The sequence below is a fragment of the Rhinopithecus bieti genome, unplaced genomic scaffold (genome assembly GCF_001698545.2).
Source record: "Rhinopithecus bieti isolate Rb0 unplaced genomic scaffold, ASM169854v2 scaffold_21022, whole genome shotgun sequence".
Taxonomy (NCBI): Eukaryota; Metazoa; Chordata; class Mammalia; order Primates; family Cercopithecidae; genus Rhinopithecus; species Rhinopithecus bieti.
In genome coordinates this window covers 586,651-606,951 of record NW_016810401.1, presented here as the reverse complement: position 1 = coordinate 606,951, position 20,301 = coordinate 586,651, and the positions used below count along the sequence as shown (strand labels likewise).

The window sequence follows — 20,301 nt, the reverse complement described above, 5'->3', positions numbered from 1 at the left end:
ATGTCAGTGAGGTCCAGAGTGGGCAGAGAGGAGGAGGATGCCCAGCGGTATGGCCATCTCGTTCCCTGTCACAGCCATTTCCCACATGGCAAGAGTGCTGAACCCCTCCAACTCCAGATACTCTTGTTTTGGCAGGTGGCTATTGTACCTCCTGGCCTCAACCCTGTTCCACAGGCCAAGAGACCCCATTCTCATCCCTCAGAAGTTATTTGGGGAGGTGACTTTCCCTCTGTTCCCCAAGCCTTACCCCAACAGCTTTGAAACAACTACTGTGATCACAGTCCCCACAGGATACAGGGTGAAGCTCATCTTCCAGCACTTTGACCTGGAGCCTTCTGAAGGCTGCTTCTATGACTATGTCAAGGTAGGGGCAGGATGGGCGGGAAGAGGGGAGACAAAACGGGACCCTCTGGGATCTGGGATCTGTATGGCATGCACACCGCCAGACACAAGCCAGCCCCACAGGAGCCGATGGCCGACTGCATCTCTTAGAGCCAAGGGTTGCCCTGGATGGGGCACTCACTGGTGAAGAAGCCCTCAGTGAGCACTGAGGGGAGAAGCACAGAGAAGGGGACAGGACCCACTCAGGAAATTCACTGTGCACTGAGTCCAGAAAACCTTCCCCATCTGCTGTCTAGCTGAGAGCCTTTGGGAAACCACTGTGCCTCAGTTTCCCTGTCTCCAAGGAGAAGATTGGCATGGCTGCCTGCCTCAACAGGAACACAGGGACATGAGGAGGAGAAATGTGTGCTCTGGCAGCACGGGAATAGTCTTCAGCAAGGACAGTAGGCTTAGAACCCTCACCTCTGTGACAACCAAGGGTACCTTCCCTGACCCATCTTTCTATATCCAGTAAAAATGAGATTCCAGGCTCAAGCAGAGCCTGCGAAGGTCCAATAACTACCATTCCCAGGAGACCCCCGGAGGTAGGAGGTATGCACAAATAAGATTGCGGCTGACTGCCACAGTTACTACTTGAGAGAGTTACTCCTTGAGACAGTCACTACAACAGTTACTAATGTTACTACTTGAGACCATCATTATGAGACTGAACAAAGGAGGACAAACACAGAAATGAAAATTTAAGACAAAAGAAACTGTTTTAAAGAAAGAGACCAAGGGAAGAAGAGAGCTCCCTGCTTCTAGTGAGCAAAGGCCGCAGACCCCAAGCTTCCACAGCCCTTCGTATTTATTGGGTAGAATGAGCATGGAGGAGGAGATAAAGATTGGTCAGCTGCTTGATTGATCACAGGTTCATATTATTTCTTTTTTTTTTTTTTTTTTTGAGACGGAGTCTTGCTGTCATGGCTCACTGCAAACTCCACCTCCCGGGTTCACGCCATTCTCCTGCCTCAGCCTCCCCAGCAGCTGGGACTACAGGCACCCGATACCACAGGAGGTTAATTTTTTGTATTTTTTAGTAGAGACGGGGTTTCACCGTGTTAGCCAGGATGGTCTCGATCTCCTGACCTCGTGATCCACCCGCCTCGGCCTCCCAAAGTGCTGGGATTACAGGCGTGAGCCACCGTGCCCAGCAGGTTCATATTATTTCTAACAGGCTTCAGATATGCCCTGTAGATAATCACAAGAAACGCTTGGGGCATGACTGCCCTCAGCATTCCTTCTGGGCAGCAGATGCAGTGTGTCAGTTTGCCAACATCCTGCATTTATGAGAAGAGTTTGCTGTTTACTCATATAGCCTCCAGTGGTATACTGAGTTGATCACCACCCTCACTCTTTCAGCCTCCAACATCTCTCCCTTTTTGTTTTTGAATTAATTTAGTAAAGACAATTCCAGGCTGTGCAGCCTTCAATTGCCGTTGGTAGTTTGTTCCATCTTCACATTCAGATTCAACTGGCTCATGGCTCGCACTGCAGGAGCGAGGTCCATAGCTGGGATCCATGGCTCTCTCCAGTCTCTGGTTCCATGGTCTCACACACCTTGAGGGCGCCCACCTGGTTTGTTCATTTCCTGTGAAAACATAAGCATACCCTCGTCCGCAGTTAGTAAATCAACCAAAACAAAAGCAAAGGCTTTTGTGGCTGCAGCCAGGAGGCATGCTGTTGCTGAAGCATCTGCTCTACAAGCTGTCACTCAGCTTCTGCCTCTTTGATTAATTGCTGCGGGGTAAAACATTCCACTGATAATGAGACAGGCTCTTTCCAATCAACAGAAGGCACAGAGAAAGCAAATCAAGGCTTATCCTTCTCGTGCAATAGCACAGCAAAGAAAACAATCTTCAAGATCTATTACCACAAGAGACCAATCTCTTGCTCCCGTATCCATAAGCCCACAAAACTTCTTTCTTCAATTTACACTGAACAAGTGAGTCTATTAGATGCCATGGGTTGTGATAGATAAATTTCCCATGTAGTTGTACTTCCAAATCCCCGATTCCCTTGTTTCTCCTTTCGTGGAGAAGGGTGCAATTTACAGGGAATAAGCAACAATTGAGCAATATATTCTCCCTGGTTCAAAAACCCAAAGATCTTATGCCATTACCACTACCTGAGTTTCTCATTTGTAATCCAAATCAACAATTCCCGGAACCACAGCAATGCCCTGTAAGTTAAGATGACTTTTGCCTAAAATTAATCCCATGTGTCCTGCTGGCAAAGGTCCCCAAAACCAGTGGGAATCTTAGTGTGTTTGTCTCCTCCAACTAACGTAACTCGTTCTCTGACTGGGAGATCTAATCCTGCGCTTACAGGTGTTTCTGCTACTGGAGGGAGCTGGAATCAATGAGTCTCCAGAAACCCACCCCTGAAAAGAAGTTGCAACCCAGACAGGGAATGCCCTCATTGTTTGAGGTGCCCAGGTCCAGGACCCCTTCTCATTTCCCAACAGGGGTGGGGTGGGGTGGGGTACCATTTTGATGAAACTTTGAGCGGCATTGATTAGCCCAATGATTTCCTTTATTGCAACGAGAGCAAAGTCCTAGCTTTTTTTTTCTGTTGAGAGGGGACCTGTGTTATCAGATCCCTTCTGCCCAGAGGTCTGATGGCATTCTCCTTTAAAACATCCAATTTTTCTACACTTATAACACTTTCTCACTTTAGGGCTTAACCCTCGGCTTCCTTTAGATCTGTCAGCTACCAAATTAGCCATTGTCTGAGTCAACACTGCAGAGCAGTGAAGCTCAGTTCCCACATCTTGACAAGCTGAGAAAACCTCCCAAGTCCTCTGCACATCTCACAGGTGCCAGCACATGTCCACAATCCATGAAAGCCAAAGCCAAAGTTAGCCTTTCTGTAGTCACAAAAGCAGACGGTTCAAGCCAGTTTTTAGCTGCCCTCTCCTGTTCACCACCCTCAATAGGTACTGTAGGTGCAGCAAAAAATTAGCTCAAACCCTGAAATAATAACAAAAAAAAATGGTACTTGCCAAACTCCAAACAAAAGAGAAAAGAAATAACCAAATTCTTCCCCATGTTACCCTGATTCAAAAACTTCCTGTTCTCTGTACCACTTAAGAGCACTGACCTTATATTGCTGCCGGCAGACTTGTAACGGGCTTTCTCATTCGTCTGGTAGGTTTTAGGTTTTTCTGGGCTTTAGTTTTTCTGCTCCAGCAGACTGTCTTTGCTCAAGTCCCTATAGGACCCTATCTGTCCCTGTCTGTCCCTGCAAGTTTCTGCCAGTCTTTCCTAGTCTTTCTTTATCCCTATCTGTCCCTGTGTGTCCCTATGGTCCCTGTTCCTACAAGTTCCTGCAAGTCCCTACCTATCTCTATTTGTCTCTATTTATCTCTATTTATTTCTATGTATCCCTACTAATCTCTATTTGTCCCTGCAGGCCTCTTCAGGTCCCTGTTTGTCCTTGATTGTCCCTGTTTGGGCGCCACTTGTGACTGATTGCCATGATTACTACTTGAGACCATCACTACAACAGTTACTAATGTTACTACTTGAGTCCATCATTACAAGACTGAACGAAGGAGGACAAATGTAGAAATGAAAACTTAAGACAAAACAAACTGTTTTAAAGAAAGAGGCCAGGGGAAGAAGAAGAGAGCTCCCTGCTCTAGTGAGCAATGGCAGCAGACCCCGAGCTTCCACAGCCCTTCACATTTATTGGGTAGAATGAGCAGGGAGGAGGAGGTAACAATTGGTTGGCTGCTTGACTGATCATAGGTTTATACTATTACTAACAGGCTTCAGATGTGCCCTGTAGATAATCACAAGAAACACTACACTTGGGGCATGACTACCCTCAGCATTCCTTCTGGGTGGCAGATGCAGTGTGTCAGTTTACCAACATCCTGCATTTATGAGAAGAGTTTGCTGTTTACTCATGTAGCCTCCAGTGGTATACTGAGTTGATCACCACCCTCACTCTTTTGGCCTCCAACATAACATGAAAACGGAACATCTTCCCCACCCAGAGGAATTGGTGAGTGTGCAGTGTTGGGCGAGGGCATTTGGTGGCAGGGGCAAGAAGAGGTTGAGGAGGCTTTGAGGAGGAAGGAAGAGGGACAAGGCCATACCTCCTGACCCTGAGACTGGTGAGCTTCAGGGCTCATGTTCAATCAAGGGCATAAGGAGGCACTCAAGGTGTGAATGGTTTCATTAAGCCTAGGTGGAATTGGAAGGCAGAAAATAAAGTAGACATGTCCAGGCTCAGGGAATGAGGGGAGGGAAAGGCTGGGTACAGGCAACCAGGACCCCAGGGGAAGAGGCCGTAGGAGGTGGGGATGGAGAATGACCTGAAACCTGCCAGAGGAGCAGAAAACAGGGAAGGGGTGAGGTACCCAGTGCAGGACAACATGCAAAGAGTGAGTCAGTGGGAGACTTGGGGAATAGTTGAAGGTCACATGGGGAAGTTTGCAGCAGCCGAACCCAGCAGGTAGTGACCAGCAGAGCCAATATGGTGCATGATTCACTCTGGGCGAAACAAGGAGGACCATCACTGAGCCACCACGTGCGCCACTCCACACAGGTCTTCTTCCTACTCCTTGTCCTTCTTCCACCAGATCTCTGCTCATACGAAAAACCTGGGGAGGTTCTGTGGGCAACTGGGTTCTCCACTGGGCAACCCCCCAGGAAAAAAGGAATTTTTGTCTCAAGGGAACAAGATGCTGCTGACCTTCCACATAGACTTCTCCAACGAGGAGAATGGGACTATCATGTTCTACAAGGGTTTCCTGGCCTACTACCAAGCTGTGGGTGAGTAGCCTCCCAGAGATGCCTTTTCTCTAACCTCAGCCACATTGAATGGAGGCCAGGAAAGGGAATCTTGAATCCAAAGAAGCTGAAAGCCTGGATTTTCTTGTTCCTCCCCTCAAGAGAGCTTTTCCTAACGAGGCCTGTCAACCTGGGATCTGTCCCCATGGAGCAGTCCCCAGAGAGCATTGGAGAGGCCTGGCCTGGAGGTCCAGGTGACCTAAAGATGCCTTTGTCTTTAGGCCTCTGGTGAGTGACCTCCCTAAGATCAGAGCCACTAATCAAGTCTCCCAGCCGGAGCTTAACCCTCCTTCCTGAATGCCTTCCAGACCTTGATGAATGTGCTTCCCAGAGCAAATCAGGGGAGAACCCAGCCTTTCCCCTCCCCTCATTCCCTGAGCCTGGACATGTCTACTTTATTTTCTGCCTTCCGATTCCACCTAGGCTTAATGAAACCATTCACACCCCAGCCCCAGTGCCAGCACCTGTGTCACAACTACGTTGGAGGCTACTTCTGTTCCTGCCGTCCAGGCTATGAGCTTCAGAAGGACAGGTATTCCCACTAGGGTGAGCCAGAGTGGTGTAGCAGGGAGGCAGGGGTTGAGCCAGCCACAGTGGCCCCATGATGCCCTGTGGCTCTGTTCTCACAGCTGAGTGCAGTAGCGAGCTGTACACGGAGGCATCGGGCTACATCTCCAGCCTGGAGTACCCCCGGTCCTACTCCGCTGACCTGTGCTACAACTATAGCATCCGGGTGGAGCGCAGCCTTACCCTGCACCTCAAGTTCGTGGAGCCTTTTGAAATTGATGACCACCAGCAAGTACACTGCCCCTATATCCAGCTACCAGCCGTCGCTACCCTGAAAGAGCCAGCCTTCCTCCCTTCACTGGTCTGGCACTTAGCTCGCTCGTTGTCTCAATTTCTTCCTTGGATACACTGGCCTGCTGGGGCAGAGAATTGGTCCCAAACGCCCATGCACCCATATGGCTGGGCCAAGTTCCCACATAACTGGAATTCGGGTTGTGGGGATCCCTTTCCACCTTCGCGCGCGCCTGAAAACACACCCATAAGGCAGGATTTCATCCACCAACCTACCCAACCCTGGCCCACCAGGGCTAGCTACAACGTTGGGCCCCTGTGTAAAAATGTCCAAGGCTGGAAAAATAAAAAAAAAAAAAAAAAAAAAAAACCTCCTCCCCTACTCTAACATCGCGATGCCGAACGGGAAAGAACATTGGCGAGTTCTGTGGAAGCCAAAGGCCCTCCCGACCCTTGACACCGAGCAGCAAATGCTGTGGATCTGCTGTTCTTCAGCCAGATGAGTCAGGGGAAAGCCGGGGCTGGAGACTGCCTAGCACGCACCAGAGTAAGGCTCCCTGGGGGCCTCCCTCAATTGGGCCAGCAATGGGGACGAGAAGGTGGGAAGAAGGAAAGGGCCGGTGGTTCTGAAAAAAAATACGCCGGCTCTGGTCTCCGCCAGTAGATTCATCAAAGTGCCCCCAGCCGCCAAGACCGCCTAAGACGAGTTCCACCGTCCATCCAGAAGCCTGGTGCAGCCTCAGTACCAAATCCGTGACTGCTTCATTGGCTACCTGCAAGCAAGGCTAACCAGCTCATAGAGGTAACAGCCCAGGGGCTGGATGGAGCAGAAGCCGCCCAGCATCCTCGGGGGAATTCAGATGGTGGGTTCACCAGCTAGTGAGGAATTAGTCTCACCCGCCCCCTCCCGACCCGTAGATCATAGGCGGCTTCAGCTGGAAGAGTGCTGCCTGGTCCAGCCAGGCTCTCCCAACTTGCTGGCAGCAATTAAAAACAGAGAGTTTACAATCCCTGGAAGATTGCTTGAGCCCCCAATCATAGCAAGGCGCCCGTGAATTAGCCACTGCACTTCCCAGCCTTGAGCAAATATGAGCCAGACTCTGTCTCTAAAAAATAAAATCAGTCAACTAAATAATATGAAGGTCAATGGCCCCAAAAGGACTCCATTCCATTGATGCTGGAGTAGAGCCTGAAGCAACAAGACTATTTAAAAAGCTAAGCCACAGGTGATTCTAATGTGCAGCCAAGTTTACACGAAGCTATCTGCCCTTCGTCCCAATAATCAAGAAGCTGAAGGAACCTGGAAAGGCGGGTGGAGAGTAGTGACTTATCACATCACATAAGTGATTTTTCTACCGGCCAGGGACTAGGACCCCAATCGTCCCTGGCTGCCCTGCTCGGGCTGCTTTTACAGCATGTTGGTGGTCTCCACCCTGGCCCACCCCGTCCTGGGTCCTCCAGCTCTGAAGCATTCAGCGAAGGAATATGGTCTTTATCCGTGGATCGGGATCTCACAAAAGCTGTGGTAAACTAAAAATTCTCTGTGTCTCTGGACAGAGACCCAAGACTGGACATCCCTTCATTGCTCAATAGGTCCACACGGAAGACTTAATCAGAATCAAAGAAGAGACCTATGACATATCCTTAAGTCACAGTTGGCTGGGCGTGGTGGCTCAAGCCTGTAATCCCAGCACTTTGGGAGGCCAAGAGGGGCAGATCACGAGGTCAGGAGTTTGATACCATCCTGGCTAACATGGTGAAACCCCGTCTCTACTAAAAAAATACAAAAAAAAGCTAGCCGGGCGAGGTGGCTGGCGCTTGTAGTCCCAGCTACTCGGGAGGCTGAGGCAGGAGAATGGCGTAAACCCGGGAGGCGGAGCTTGCAGTGAGCTGAGATCCGGCCACTGCACTCCAGCCCGGGCGACAGAGCAAGACTCCGTCTCAAAAAAAAAAAGTCACAGTTAATTCATTTAATGCACATTTTAAGGGTCTACTGTCAGGCACTGTCCTAGATGTGGGAAGTTCAGTAAAAAGAAACCCACATAATCACACAGCCTTTGTGGAGCTCACATTTGAATGTTGCATGAAGTCGAGTTCATCTGACGCATTGTTCTTTACTCCAAGGTGCTTCCATCTCCATCAGGAGGATTGGGTGGGTGTCCTGGGTCCAGAGGACTGGAGACTAACAACCTCTCTGCTCATATTACAACCCTCCCTTGCCTGCACCACCCACTGCCCTTACTTTTGCATTTGTCATTCACGTCATAGAATTTAAAGCAAGTCACACCATTTCTCACATTACCTACATTTTACTCAGACGGTCTAGTTCTCATACACATTCTTTTGCAACCAGGGCTAACTCTATGGGATGATTTTTGGTCTTTTGGGGTTTGTTTTGTTTTTGAGACAGAGTCTTGCTCTGTCACCCAGGCATTGGCATGATCTCAGCTCACTGTGAACTCCGCCTCCCAGATTCAAGCGATGCTCCTGGATTCAAGCTACTCAGGTACCTCAGCCACCGGAGTTGCTGGAATTACAGGCAAGGGCCACTGTGCCTGGCTACTTTTTGTATTTCTGGTACAGATAGAGTTTCTCAATTTTCCCAGACTTGACTCAAACTCCTGGCCTCAAGTGATCTGCCTATCTCGGCCCCCTAGAGTGCTGGGATCACAGGCGTAAGCCACCGCGCCTGGCCGATTTTTGGTCTTAGTAAAACTCACTCATATTGTCCAGTAACTTTTCATTTCAAAGACTGCCATTTCCTAGTCTTGTCCCTGCTCAACAGCAACAGCCCTTCACATACATCAACGTCTCCAGCACCTTTCAAAGGAGTGAGGTGGCTCTAGGATTTCAGGGAAGGCCTCTGTCCTTAGGAAAACTGCAACCCAGGAGAGAGAAAGTGATGCAGGCCTGGAGGCAGGGGACTCCAGCCAGAGACACATGGTTCTGCCCTGGAGCACAGGCTTTTGTTTTGATACAGAAAACACTCAAACGTGGCTTGTGATTTTTTTAAATTACAAATCGTGGGATTCAATTGGACCTCAGTGGGAACAGGCCACAGTCTAGAGAGAGGATGATGGGGTCTATCAATTAGTCCCGCTCTGACTTGCTGCAGGGTGGCTCAGTGCTCCTGTCTGCAATGGGCTGGGGAGAAGGAAGAAGGAGCCACATCCATGGGGGAGCTGAGAGATGTCTTTGTATTGCCTCCCACTCCTGTGTGGGAAGGGCAGGAAGGGGACCTGCATTGCCTCTTGGCACTGATGGCGCCTGTTCCTCTGCTCAGCAGGGGAACCAAGTGCTGCACTCCTTCACAGCTGTCTGCCAGGATGATGGCACATGGCATCGTGCCATGCCCAGATGCAAGAGTAAGTCACAATTCAGGGATATGATCCTGGGGACTTCCCACCTCCAACCTTGAGGACCTGGGCCAAGAAAGAAGGAGGGGTCCAGACTAAGCCTCTTTCCAACAGACCCTCACCCTTGGATGAGGGTCTAAGAGACTTGTCCTTTGATGCCTATGGCCCATCTCAGGAATCAGTGAGTCCTCATCTCAGTGGGATGGATGGGCTCTACCCAGAAATGAATTTCACACCACCCAACTCCTGTCCATTGTAAGGGCCCTCGCCACTGACTATCTTTTCTAAGCCTCTCAACGTGCTCTGCAGGTAGACAACTCACACTGCCCCCACTAAAGTTCCAGCACAGTCATTCTCAGCTCTCACCCTGCCCTGTGTTCTCTCCAAGTCAAGGACTGTGGGCAGCCCCGAAATCTGCCTTCCATTACACCACCACAATGGGGGTGAATACCTACAAGGCCCGTATCCAGTACTACTGCCATGAGTCATATTACAAGATGCAGACTAGAGCTGGCAGCAGGGAGTCTGAGCAAAGTAGGGACCAATGCAAATGGAAATTTCCTCCCTTCCATCCCATTGGGTTATCCTCTGAGAGTTCTCCCAGTAGAATCCCTAGGGAATGCACATTAAGGTATCTGCCAGGGCACTGGCTACAGGGGCCTGAATTGTAGTGTAAAGAGGAAGCTAGTAGGTTTGAAGAAGGAGGAGCTGATGCAAAGAAAAGATTCAAATCACATAAACAGCTCACTGTCACCACATCATCCCCACTACTACCATTGCCTCCACCACATCCCCAGTGCTACCATCATTGCCATCACCACCACTACCAGTAACAACACCAGCAACACTACCAATAGCATCAATGCCAGCACAATCACCACCATCACCACCATCATCACAATCGATACCATTACCAACACCACCATCACCACTATCATTACCACCATTACCAACACCACTATCACCACCATTACTAACACCAGTGCCACCATCAACACCACCAACACCATCATCACCACCATCACCATTACCAACATCGTCATCACCACCAACACTAACACCACCATCACCACCATCACCACTATTATCACAACTAACACCATTGTCAACACTACCCTGATCACCACCACCATTACCAACACCACTATCACCACCACCACCATTGCCAACACCAACACTACCATCACCACCACCATTACCATCACCACTACCATTACCACCATCACCATTACCAACACCATCATCACCACCAACACCACCATCACCATTAACACCATTAACAATACCACCATTAACACCACTGTCATCATCAACATCGACATCACAATTGCCACCACCATTACCAACATCAACACCACCATCACCACCAACACCGACACCACAGTCTTTGCCACCATCATGACCACTACAGCTAACTCAGTGAAACTCCCCTCTCCATTCTCCCCTCTAAACCTGGTTGTGATTTTTGCACTTAGTTTTACTAAATGACTCTCACTCATTAGTGGGTATTTTTCAAACTTTTTTTAAATATTAGAAATCACATGCATTATAGGTTTGAAACAGAAAAAAAAGGAAAAAAATCTGGATTATAAATGGTATCCCTTAAGAGCTGGACTTTGGAGTCAGAAAACCTCTTGCACCTTGGTTCTGGCACTTAGAAGTTATGTGACCCTGTGCAAATTATTTAAGCTCAACTTCCTCATCCACAATAAGGATAATAACACACACCTGCAAGTGTCACTGTAGTGTTTAAATGAGACCATGCAGATAGAGTAAGAAACATGGCACATTTTCAGCAATCAGAAGACATAGCTACAATTATCATCTATGATTCCACGACTAAGATGCAATCACTGATAAGATTTTGATATATTCCTTCTGGTTTTTATGTCTACTTTCACAAATAGGGATCACAGCAAACATATATCAATAGTTAAGCATTCTGATTTTTTTACTTGACATTAAAACAAAATATAGGTCTAGAGCCTCTGAACACTTGACATTTTTTCTTTCTAGAGTTGAGCCTTTGACCTTTGGCCCTTGCCATGTTGTTCCTCCCTACCCCTCTCCCTGTCGAGCACACTCAGTACTTGCTGGCCTCTGCAACCTAGTTTTCTTACCCATTACCTCCCAACTTAATTCTTGCCTCCTCTGCCCTCAGGGGTGTACACCTGCACAGCACAGGGCATTTGGAAGAATGAACAGAAGGAAGGGAAGATTCCTCGGTGCTTGCCAGGTGAGTGGAAACCCTCTGGGGCCATCCTCAGGATTGTTAGCAGCCTGAAAGTCCTCAGAAGCAGCATGGCCCAGAAAAAGGAGACAGAGGAGAGGAGAGGGGAACATCCCAGGAGAAAGCAAGAGAGGGGAAGAGTGCTGAATTCAGTCCCGAAATGCCGGCATTTTCACTAAGCAGATGGGAAATCAGAGAATAAAAACAACTGAAGACACCCCAGGAAGAAATAAACAAGAACAAGGGGCAAGACGTGGTGGCTCACACCTGTAATCCCAGCACTTTGGGAGGCCGAGGCAGGCAGATCACCTGAGGTCAGGAGTTCGAGACCAGCCTGGCCAACATGGCGAAACCCAGCCTCTATTGAAAATACAAAAATTAGCCAAACATGGTGGCACATACCTGTAGTCCCAGCTACTAGAGTGGCTGAGGCACAAGAATTGCTTGAACCCGGCAGGCAAAGGTTGCAGTGAGCTGATATCACGCCACTGCACCCCAGCCTGGGCCACAGAGCAAGGAGTCTCAAAAAATAAAAATAAAAACAAGAACAAGGGGAAGAGCCTGTTAATAGGCCAATGAAGGAAGTGTCGAGATGGGAGGAAAAAGAGAAAAGAGACAAGTCAAAAAGAGAGGGCAAACGGGGAGCTGGCTGGCCACAGAAGGAAGAGGTGTGGGACCTGGAGCTGACTTGCCCTTGTTTTCCCTCGCTCTCCCTCAGTGTGTGGGAAGCCCGTGCACCCCATGGAATAGAGGCAGCGCATCATCGGAGGGCAAAAAGCCAAGATGGGCAACTTCCCCTGGCAGGTTCACCAACATCCACAGGCACAGGGGCGCGACCCTGCTGGGCGACCGCTGGATCCTTACAGCTGCCCACACCCTGTATCCCCAGGAACACGAGGCACAAAGCAACGCCTCCTTGGATGTGTTCCTGGGCCACACAAATGTGGAAGAGCTCATGAAGCTGGCAAATCACCCCATCCGCAGGGTCAGCATCCACCCGGACTACCGTCAGGATGAGTCCCACAATTTTGAGGGGGACATCGCCCTGCTGGAGCTGGAAAATAGTGTCACCCTGGGTCCCAACCTCCTCCCCATCTGCCTCCCTGACAATGAGACCTTCTATGACCTGGGCTTGATGGGCTATGTCAGTGGCTTTGAGGTCATGGAGGAGAAGATTGCTCATGACCTCAGGTTTGTCCGTCTGCCCGTAGCTAATCGAGAGGACTGTGAGACCTGACTCTGGGGAAAGAAGAGGATGGATGTGTTCCCTCAAAACATGTTCTGTGCTGGGCACCCATCTCTAAAGCAGGATGCCTGCCGGGGGATAGTGGGGGTGTTTTTGCAGTAAGGGACCCGAACACTGATCCCAGGATCCCTTCTAGCCCCTTCTGGGCTGGTCCAGTTTGAAGTAGGTTCCTTCGCTTCAAGTCCTCTTGACCACTGGACATTGTCTTTCCTCCCTGGCATGAGCTGCTGACCCACCAGCCCATTCTCTTCTGACCAAAGAAAAATGACAATTCACCTTTTTTAAAAAGCTAACTATTTTCCTGAGTTTCAGAAAAGCGGACATATGTTCCCAAGTAACTTGTAAGGTACTATGATGGATGCCCTTTAAACACAATGAATGACTTTCTAGCCCCTCTGGGACCTGGTGACGAGCTCTTCCCAGCTCTGAAGTCTCTGACGATGATTCATTTAGCTCTTCCCCCTGCCATTCACCCAGAGAAATGACCTTGCGGCACAGTCAACGATCCAAAACCCATACCCGTCATGCTGTACAAGGCGGCAGCAGAGAGGGAAAGTCTTCACCGATACCTCAGCCCATCAGCAAGGGCAGAACCCAAATAGACTGGTGATTCTCCGAGAGGGGTGAACTTCCTTTTCTGTTACTTGTCAGATTCCAGGTTAATGTTTTGCTATTACCCCAAGTATAAAAAAAAGAAGAAAAATATCTCTATCACAGATCATGTTTCTAAATCTTAATATTTCTCCAATGCCTTTTTATCTCTAGAAGAATCCTCCTGTCACCGAAACACTCTCGCCCAGGCCACACTGTCCATTCCATTGCCCCTGCAATGACAGGAAGTGTGAGGAGGCGGCTACGAAGCATACAGTTCAGGGGTGACACAGTGACTTTATGCTGCTTGGTTGACGATATAATCATCCCAGAGGCTCCCAGTTGTAATTCCCTTCAATTCTTCAGGCCCTTCAATTAGAGTTCCTCTGGTTACCACATCGTGTTTACCCTCCAGTCTAAGGTCAACTGTTGAATTTAGCCCTCTTGGTCTATGGAATACCAAAGTCCATTCTCGATGGGCCCAAACAAACCATTTTGGCTTCTGGTAAAACTGCCCTCCTGAAAGCCACGTGTCACAGTGAACAGGTCAGATTTCCCCTCAACTCTTCTTCTCAGACCTCTGCTTTCCTAAGACACCCTGTTAGGGCAACCGCCATCCTGAGAGAGTTCTCCTGTCCTCAGTTTGTAAAATGCTAAGTCTCTATTCTGTAGTCATTTCTCATCACTAATCATTCTTTGGGAGGAGGAATATTTTCTTTTCCTTCCCCTAGAAAATAGAAGGGAAATTTTCTGCTATGTCATCTTGGTACAGAGTTCAATCTAATGAAAACATTGTCACAAATTGATCAAAACCACCAGGAAAGCAGACAAGTGCATGCTCAATTTCTGTAGTTTTCTTTTTTGTTGTCATAATATTGCATGATACAAGTGAGTATTAAAGGAAAATTAACTTTCAGTTGACATATTGAAAATACTATACTTAAAGAAGATCTTAAACAGCCAACTCAAACTGTTGTACATGGACTTCTGAATAAGTTGGGGTTTTTTTGTTTTGTTTTGTTCAAGACAATGTCTCACTCTGGTTGACCAGACTGGAGTACAGTGGCATGATCACAGCTCACTGCAGCCTTGACCTCCTGGGCTCAAGCGATCTTCCCACCTCAGCCTCCTGACTAGCTGGGACTAAGGCAAGCACCACTATGACTAGCTAATTTTACTTTTATTTTGTAGAGACAGGGTCTCCCTATGTTGCTTACACTGGTCTTGAACCCCTGGGTCAGTATTCCTCCCACCCCAGCCTCCCAGTGTTGGGATCACAGGTGTGAGCCATGCACCCGATGAGATTTAATGAGTTTCTTTTTTTCCTTATTTTCCTTTTTTTTTTTTTTGGCCAGGTAAGTATTAATGAATTTCAAAACTAGAATATGATGCCTTACACTTGTGATCTTCATACTAATCCACAATATTCAGTAAATCTCAGTTGGAAGAGAGAAGAAAAGCTGAATTCCCTGTTTTCATGACAATTAAATTAAATATTAGTTGCTGGATGCCCAATTTCAGTGACATAACAGCCTTCTCACCCCACTCCCCTTCTATAATTCTGAGAGTTTGGTGTGGAATGAGGTAAGTCAGCCAAAATTTGCTTATAAACATACTTTATTGTACATAGACAGTGGATACTGAGAATGATCAAGTAAATGGAATTTTGAACAGGTAAAGAGGAAACAAAGAATTAAGGTGTCCCTGTGGAATAGTGCAAGATAGGAGTGCCCCACCCATAGTGTTATCTACAATAGGTACTCAGGGGAAAGGACCCCAAGGAGTCAGACCATGAATGTATGACCAGCACAATTCTATGATCAAACTCTACCTCTACTTCCAGCCAGGCATCTCAACAATCAAGTTCTATTTAAATAATTCGCTCGTGTCTTCCTTTAGTCATGATGAAATAATGAGAATATCATAAGGAACAGAAGGCAATGCATTGGTCACGCCCCTTGGAGAGGCTGGTGGGATGTATCTGGATTAATCCTTACTGGGGGTGCTATTTTCCTGCATAATCTTCATTATCCAGTCAACATAGTTCTGTACCCGTGTGTAGAGCCCATAGGTCCCACACTGGGGCCCCAGGACACCAGGCCAGCTACGTAGAATTTGGTGTTGTCATTGGGATCCTGTACAGCAAAGACCCCACCACTGTCCCCTTTACAGCTATCCATGCCCTTCTCTCCTCCAGCCTCCAGCACAGATCATGTTAGGAGTGAAAACATAGGCCCCTGCATCTGCTTTGGGGTTTTCCACTTTCACTTCTCTGCACTTTCTTAAAGGAGCTACAGGTAACGTTGCCGCTTTGAGGCGAAGAGCGCGATCTCTCTTCTCTGTTCGGCCCCAGCCTGAGATCAGCCCCAGGTCCCCATCCATGAGGTTGTAGTCAGAAGAGGTGCCTGGTAGGCAGATGGGGCGACGGTGGGTCCCATTTTCACTGGGTCTTTCAGCTGCACCAGTGCAATGTCATTATCAAAATTTGTTCGTGCTTCTGGGACTTCCAGCAGCTTCCATCCCGGATGAATAAACACACGCTCAGGAATAAGCATCTTGGATTTTGCCAGCCGTGAGGTCTGCACTGAGGTGGACCCAACATACATTGTTGGCTCCTGGTTTCCCTCCACAACATGAGCTGCCGTCAGCACCCAGTACTCATCAATGAGCGCTCCACCAGCCCACGGGTTGTCAAAGAAGACTTGCCAGGGGAAGTTTTAATATCTGCATCGGATCCGCCAATTATCCTCTGTTTTCCTTCAAAGGGTTCTCTGGGGACTCCACAGACTAGGAAGGAATAAAAAAAAAAACACGGGGAAGGAGCAAGAAATGATACTGGCTTCCTGCAAATCCTCCAACCACTCAAAACCTCCTAGGTTGCAGGGTTCTCTAGTACAAAATGGTTAATCCTATTTGGTCAACAAGCTCAATACCTGACCCACCCTGGTCTTACCTAAACACCCCGCTTTGCCGATGTCATAGCAGGCTCATGGGAGAGCTCAGTTAACCAGAGGCAGTGTGTGAATCACTGAGTCCAGATGCACTAGTGCCTCACGCTATCCACAGTGTGACTCACAGCCCCTCTGGGGCAGGGGTACCCCTTCCACCTCCCAACTCGGCATGTGAGGCCGGTGCCCAACCAAGAGCCAGTGCTGGAAACCCTTTTCTCACACAGTTGGTGGAGGAGGGAAGCTTTCTGCCTTCTTCAGATGCCCAGATCAAACTTTAATTGCCTTCTTTACTGGAGTCCTAGTGGCACCTGAGTCCCTCCTAGTAAACCACAGGTCAGCCTAGGAAGTAGAGAGGGGTCCCTTCTTTGGCCTTGACCTGTCACTCCCAGTGACTGGTGCCATTACCATTCAGTTATACTAATAACTGAATTCAAGTGAAGCTGCTTACCTAAATCCCTTGCTAGACAGCAGTTGAGCACAAACAGTGCTTTTCGACAGGTAGACCTGGGCGTGCGGAAAGCGGCCTTGCCATGTTGCTAACTCTGCGACACTTCCAGACGGGAGCTGCGCCCCACCATTGACGTCCAAGTAAGACTAATGACACCTAGCTCACGGGCCTGTTACAAGAACGTGAATGAGATAATGAAACAACAATAAGCTTGGTCTTTAGTTTAGTAACACCAGGATGGTCTTTATCCTACTGGATTTGCCCAGCCTTCTGCTACCCAACTCTGATCTTCCTCGTTCCTTGAATTCCTCGATATCTTGCTGGTGCTGCCATATAACGTTTAATATAATAACTAGGTTATTTAACTAGTCTTGTTTCTGAGTGTTGATTACTCACTCTCAGCTTTCAGGCCCTGTTTTTAGCAGTTCTGTATCTTCTCGCTGCAGCTACATTACCAGACACCAACTGTCGCTGGCTGACGCTTATATTTCCTTGCAGTCGGCCTGGCTTCAGTGTAGCTGAGGAGGTGCCCTACGGCCCCGGCAGCCCACGGCACAGTGCTACTGCCACCTCACTGAGCTGGACTCTGGCAGGCCACTGTTCAGTCCTTTCCCAAGAGGGTTACAGCTGCTTTCAGAAGGTGACTCCCATTCACCCATGCCTATCATCTCTCCCCAAACCTCGGCCCTCCTTACCTGGAACACATTTCGGCAGCTCTGGGCTCAGCGCCTCATTCACCCAGCTCCCATTACCAGCACAGTGATACTGCCCTGGAGTAGCACAGAGAACACAGGCCACACTCACCACCACATCTTCCCTCTTCCATCCATCCCACAGCCCGCTCTGTTCCTTCAGAGCCTCAGCTCCTCTGGGATTCAAGTAGTAAATCAGATTAAATCAGCCAGAAAAAATATCTTCCTCCAAACAATCCCTCAGGCCTCTAGCCTGCCAGGGGAGACAAAGGGAACATCTCCAAAGCAGAAGGAAGGAAGGCATTGGGAAAGTGGGAAAATAAAATACAAAGTAATACAGCCAGGCTCGGTGCCTTATGCCTGTAATCCCAGCACTTTGGGAGGCTGGGGCAGGTGGATCAGGAGGTCAGGAATTCAAGACCAGCCTGACCAACATGGTAAAACCCTGTCTCTACTAAAAATACAAGAATTAGCTGGGCGTGGTGGCATACACCTGTAATCCCAGCTACTCAGGAGGCTGAGGCAAAAGAATCACTTGAACCCAGGAAGCAGAGGTTGCAGTGAGCCGAGACCACACCACTACACTCCAGCCTGGCGACAGAGTGAGACTCTATCTAAAATAAATAAATAAATAAATAAAGGCAATGCAGAGAACGTATTAGTGTCTCATTCAGCCCTTCTACGTCAAGAAAGCCAGTCAGTGTAGCTTGCTGGCTTGAAGCGGAAGGCATTGCTCCTGTGGGCTGTACATGAAATAACTGGTCCAAAGGTGGGTAATCCCACGGAATGGATGTTACAGGGGAATTCCTGCGGCAGCTGTGAAGCTGAGCTGGTGACCTCTATGATTCCCTGTGACTGGTGCTGCCCTGAGCGTGCCCTGCTCCGTATGAAAAGTGTATCTTTAGATGAAGCCAAGGGGATGAACAATGTCTGTCCTATCGCCTTCATTTGTCTCCAAACTCTCTCTGGCACAGACAGATTATGCTATTTATCCTCCAACACTTTCTCACTCTCTCTCCTCCAGTAGAAGAAACGTACCATTTCCTCCATTTTCCATGTAGTAATATGGCTCCTCACAAGTGTAGCGGGTGACAGAACCAAACAAAGTGCTCTCTGGGTCTTCAACTTTACCATTCTCAATGGATTCAGGAATGCCACAGTCCACAGCTACCAGACGAAGGAAGGAGAGTGATAGTCAGGACCACTGTTTCCTCCAAGGAGGAGTCATGGGGCCAGTTTCATCCTCACTGCTTCCCCACCCCATATCCACAGGCACACCTGGGATGAACCTCCCCACACCAGCCTCTCTGTGGCCATCCTCCCCAGCTGGCATCTGTCAGCTCTCTGGCCCAGTGAGATGCCAACTCAGATGACCCTGTGAAAGCTGTAGTGAAGAGCCTGGTTCTCAGTGATTGGTGAAGGCCCACTGGAAGCCACAAATGCACCCATGTGGGGCTATTAACTCAACCTATCCCATAGCCCCTTTCTTGGAAAGAAACCTGACGATCTAGTTGGCCTGGGAACAGCTTCAGGGCTGGACTAGAAAAGCCTCCATGACTGGCTTCCCTTCAAAAACCCAACCCACTCCCTCACATGCCTAAGAGGAAACCATGCATCTGAAGTGGGATGTGCTGATCTTTCCATTCTCTCTGAGAGAAAAAGAAAGACTTCCACTTTGAAGAGACACGTACGTTGACATTTCAGTTTGGAATTACTCCACTTTCCATTGCTTTGACAAGTCGAATAGAAAGATGTTGCACCAACACGTCCCTGGAGAATAATAAACATCACCACTTATTTCTGAAGAGAGATATGGGAAACCAAAATCAAAACTGGAATTGATCTCTGGCCTTGGATCAATGAGGAGTCCTCACCACAAGAAGCTTGGGAACAACTCAGCAGACTGACCCAAAGCACCCAGGAGATGAGGCTGACAGATAGCTCTGCCCCAACGTGTCAACTCCCCTTCCCCAAGAAGACTGAAGGCAGAGAGAGAATGCCAAGCTAGCCAGGGAGCTCCATGACTCACAAGGGAGAACTACACATCTTAAGCTGTTGTGTTTATGGGAAAGGCGTTATACCTTGATCACACACTTACGTTGGTAAACAACTGGACAATTTCATTCTGCTCATCCTGATCTGGGGCCAGGGATTGGGGAGAAGCCAAGATGGTACTTTACCTCCACAACTTCAAACCCATCCAGACAGGTTATCCGCACCACATCTCTAAACACATATTTTGCCTTCGCAGGCTCCCAAACAGAAGTGGGAGTTTCTTCGTTAGGACAGGGGATTGCTTGAAAGAACAGAAGTTAGGACAGGAAAAAAGAGTTACTAAATAGTTGAAGACTCTCATTCTATTTACATCATTCTCACACTTTCTAAAATCATCCAGTTGTCCTCATTCCTGATGCTTAACATTCCAATACAGCAGATGTCTAAAATCATATGGCATCACCAACTAACCACCCCCAAACTGTCTGCACTCTCAGGTCTAGTTAGAGGATTACTAGGGGTTGAGGCATTCCTAGCAACCATTGACTGGTTTAGATTTTCCTGAGGAAGTGAAGTATCTCAGGATACTATCAGAACAACAATCTATCTGTTTTTTAAATTATTGTTGGTTTGTTTTTGTTTTGTTTTAGAGACAAGGTTTTGCTCTGTTGCCCAGAGTGGGCTCAGACTCCTACTTCCTGGGATCAAGGAATCCTCCTGCCTCAGCCTCCCCTGGTAGCTGAGATCACAGGTGCTTCCATTGTGCCTGGATCATCTACCTGCTTTGATCCCACATTGTTTGGGGACTTTG

The 20,301-nt window shown here is 48.4% G+C and overlaps 2 pseudogenes across 2 annotated transcripts; one reads left to right on the top strand and one right to left on the bottom strand.

The window, feature by feature from the left end:
• Positions 1 to 12,989, top strand: LOC108542007 (complement C1r subcomponent-like; annotated as a pseudogene). Its single transcript, XR_001889144.1, has 12 exons — positions 1 to 47; positions 136 to 364; positions 4,973 to 5,165; positions 5,492 to 5,531; positions 5,623 to 5,729; positions 5,813 to 6,017; positions 6,383 to 6,580; positions 6,762 to 6,783; positions 9,268 to 9,346; positions 9,726 to 9,871; positions 11,499 to 11,573; positions 12,286 to 12,989. The product of XR_001889144.1 is annotated as a complement C1r subcomponent-like (transcript).
• Positions 12,990 to 15,003: 2,014 nt separating this feature from the next.
• On the bottom strand, positions 15,004 to 19,807 carry LOC108542006 (complement C1s subcomponent-like; annotated as a pseudogene). The gene is made up of 5 exons (XR_001889143.1): positions 19,676 to 19,807; positions 19,187 to 19,265; positions 18,534 to 18,662; positions 17,499 to 17,573; positions 15,004 to 16,191 (listed from the first exon to the last, which is right to left on the bottom strand). The product of XR_001889143.1 is annotated as a complement C1s subcomponent-like (transcript).
• Between the last annotated feature and the right edge of the window lie 494 nt (positions 19,808 to 20,301).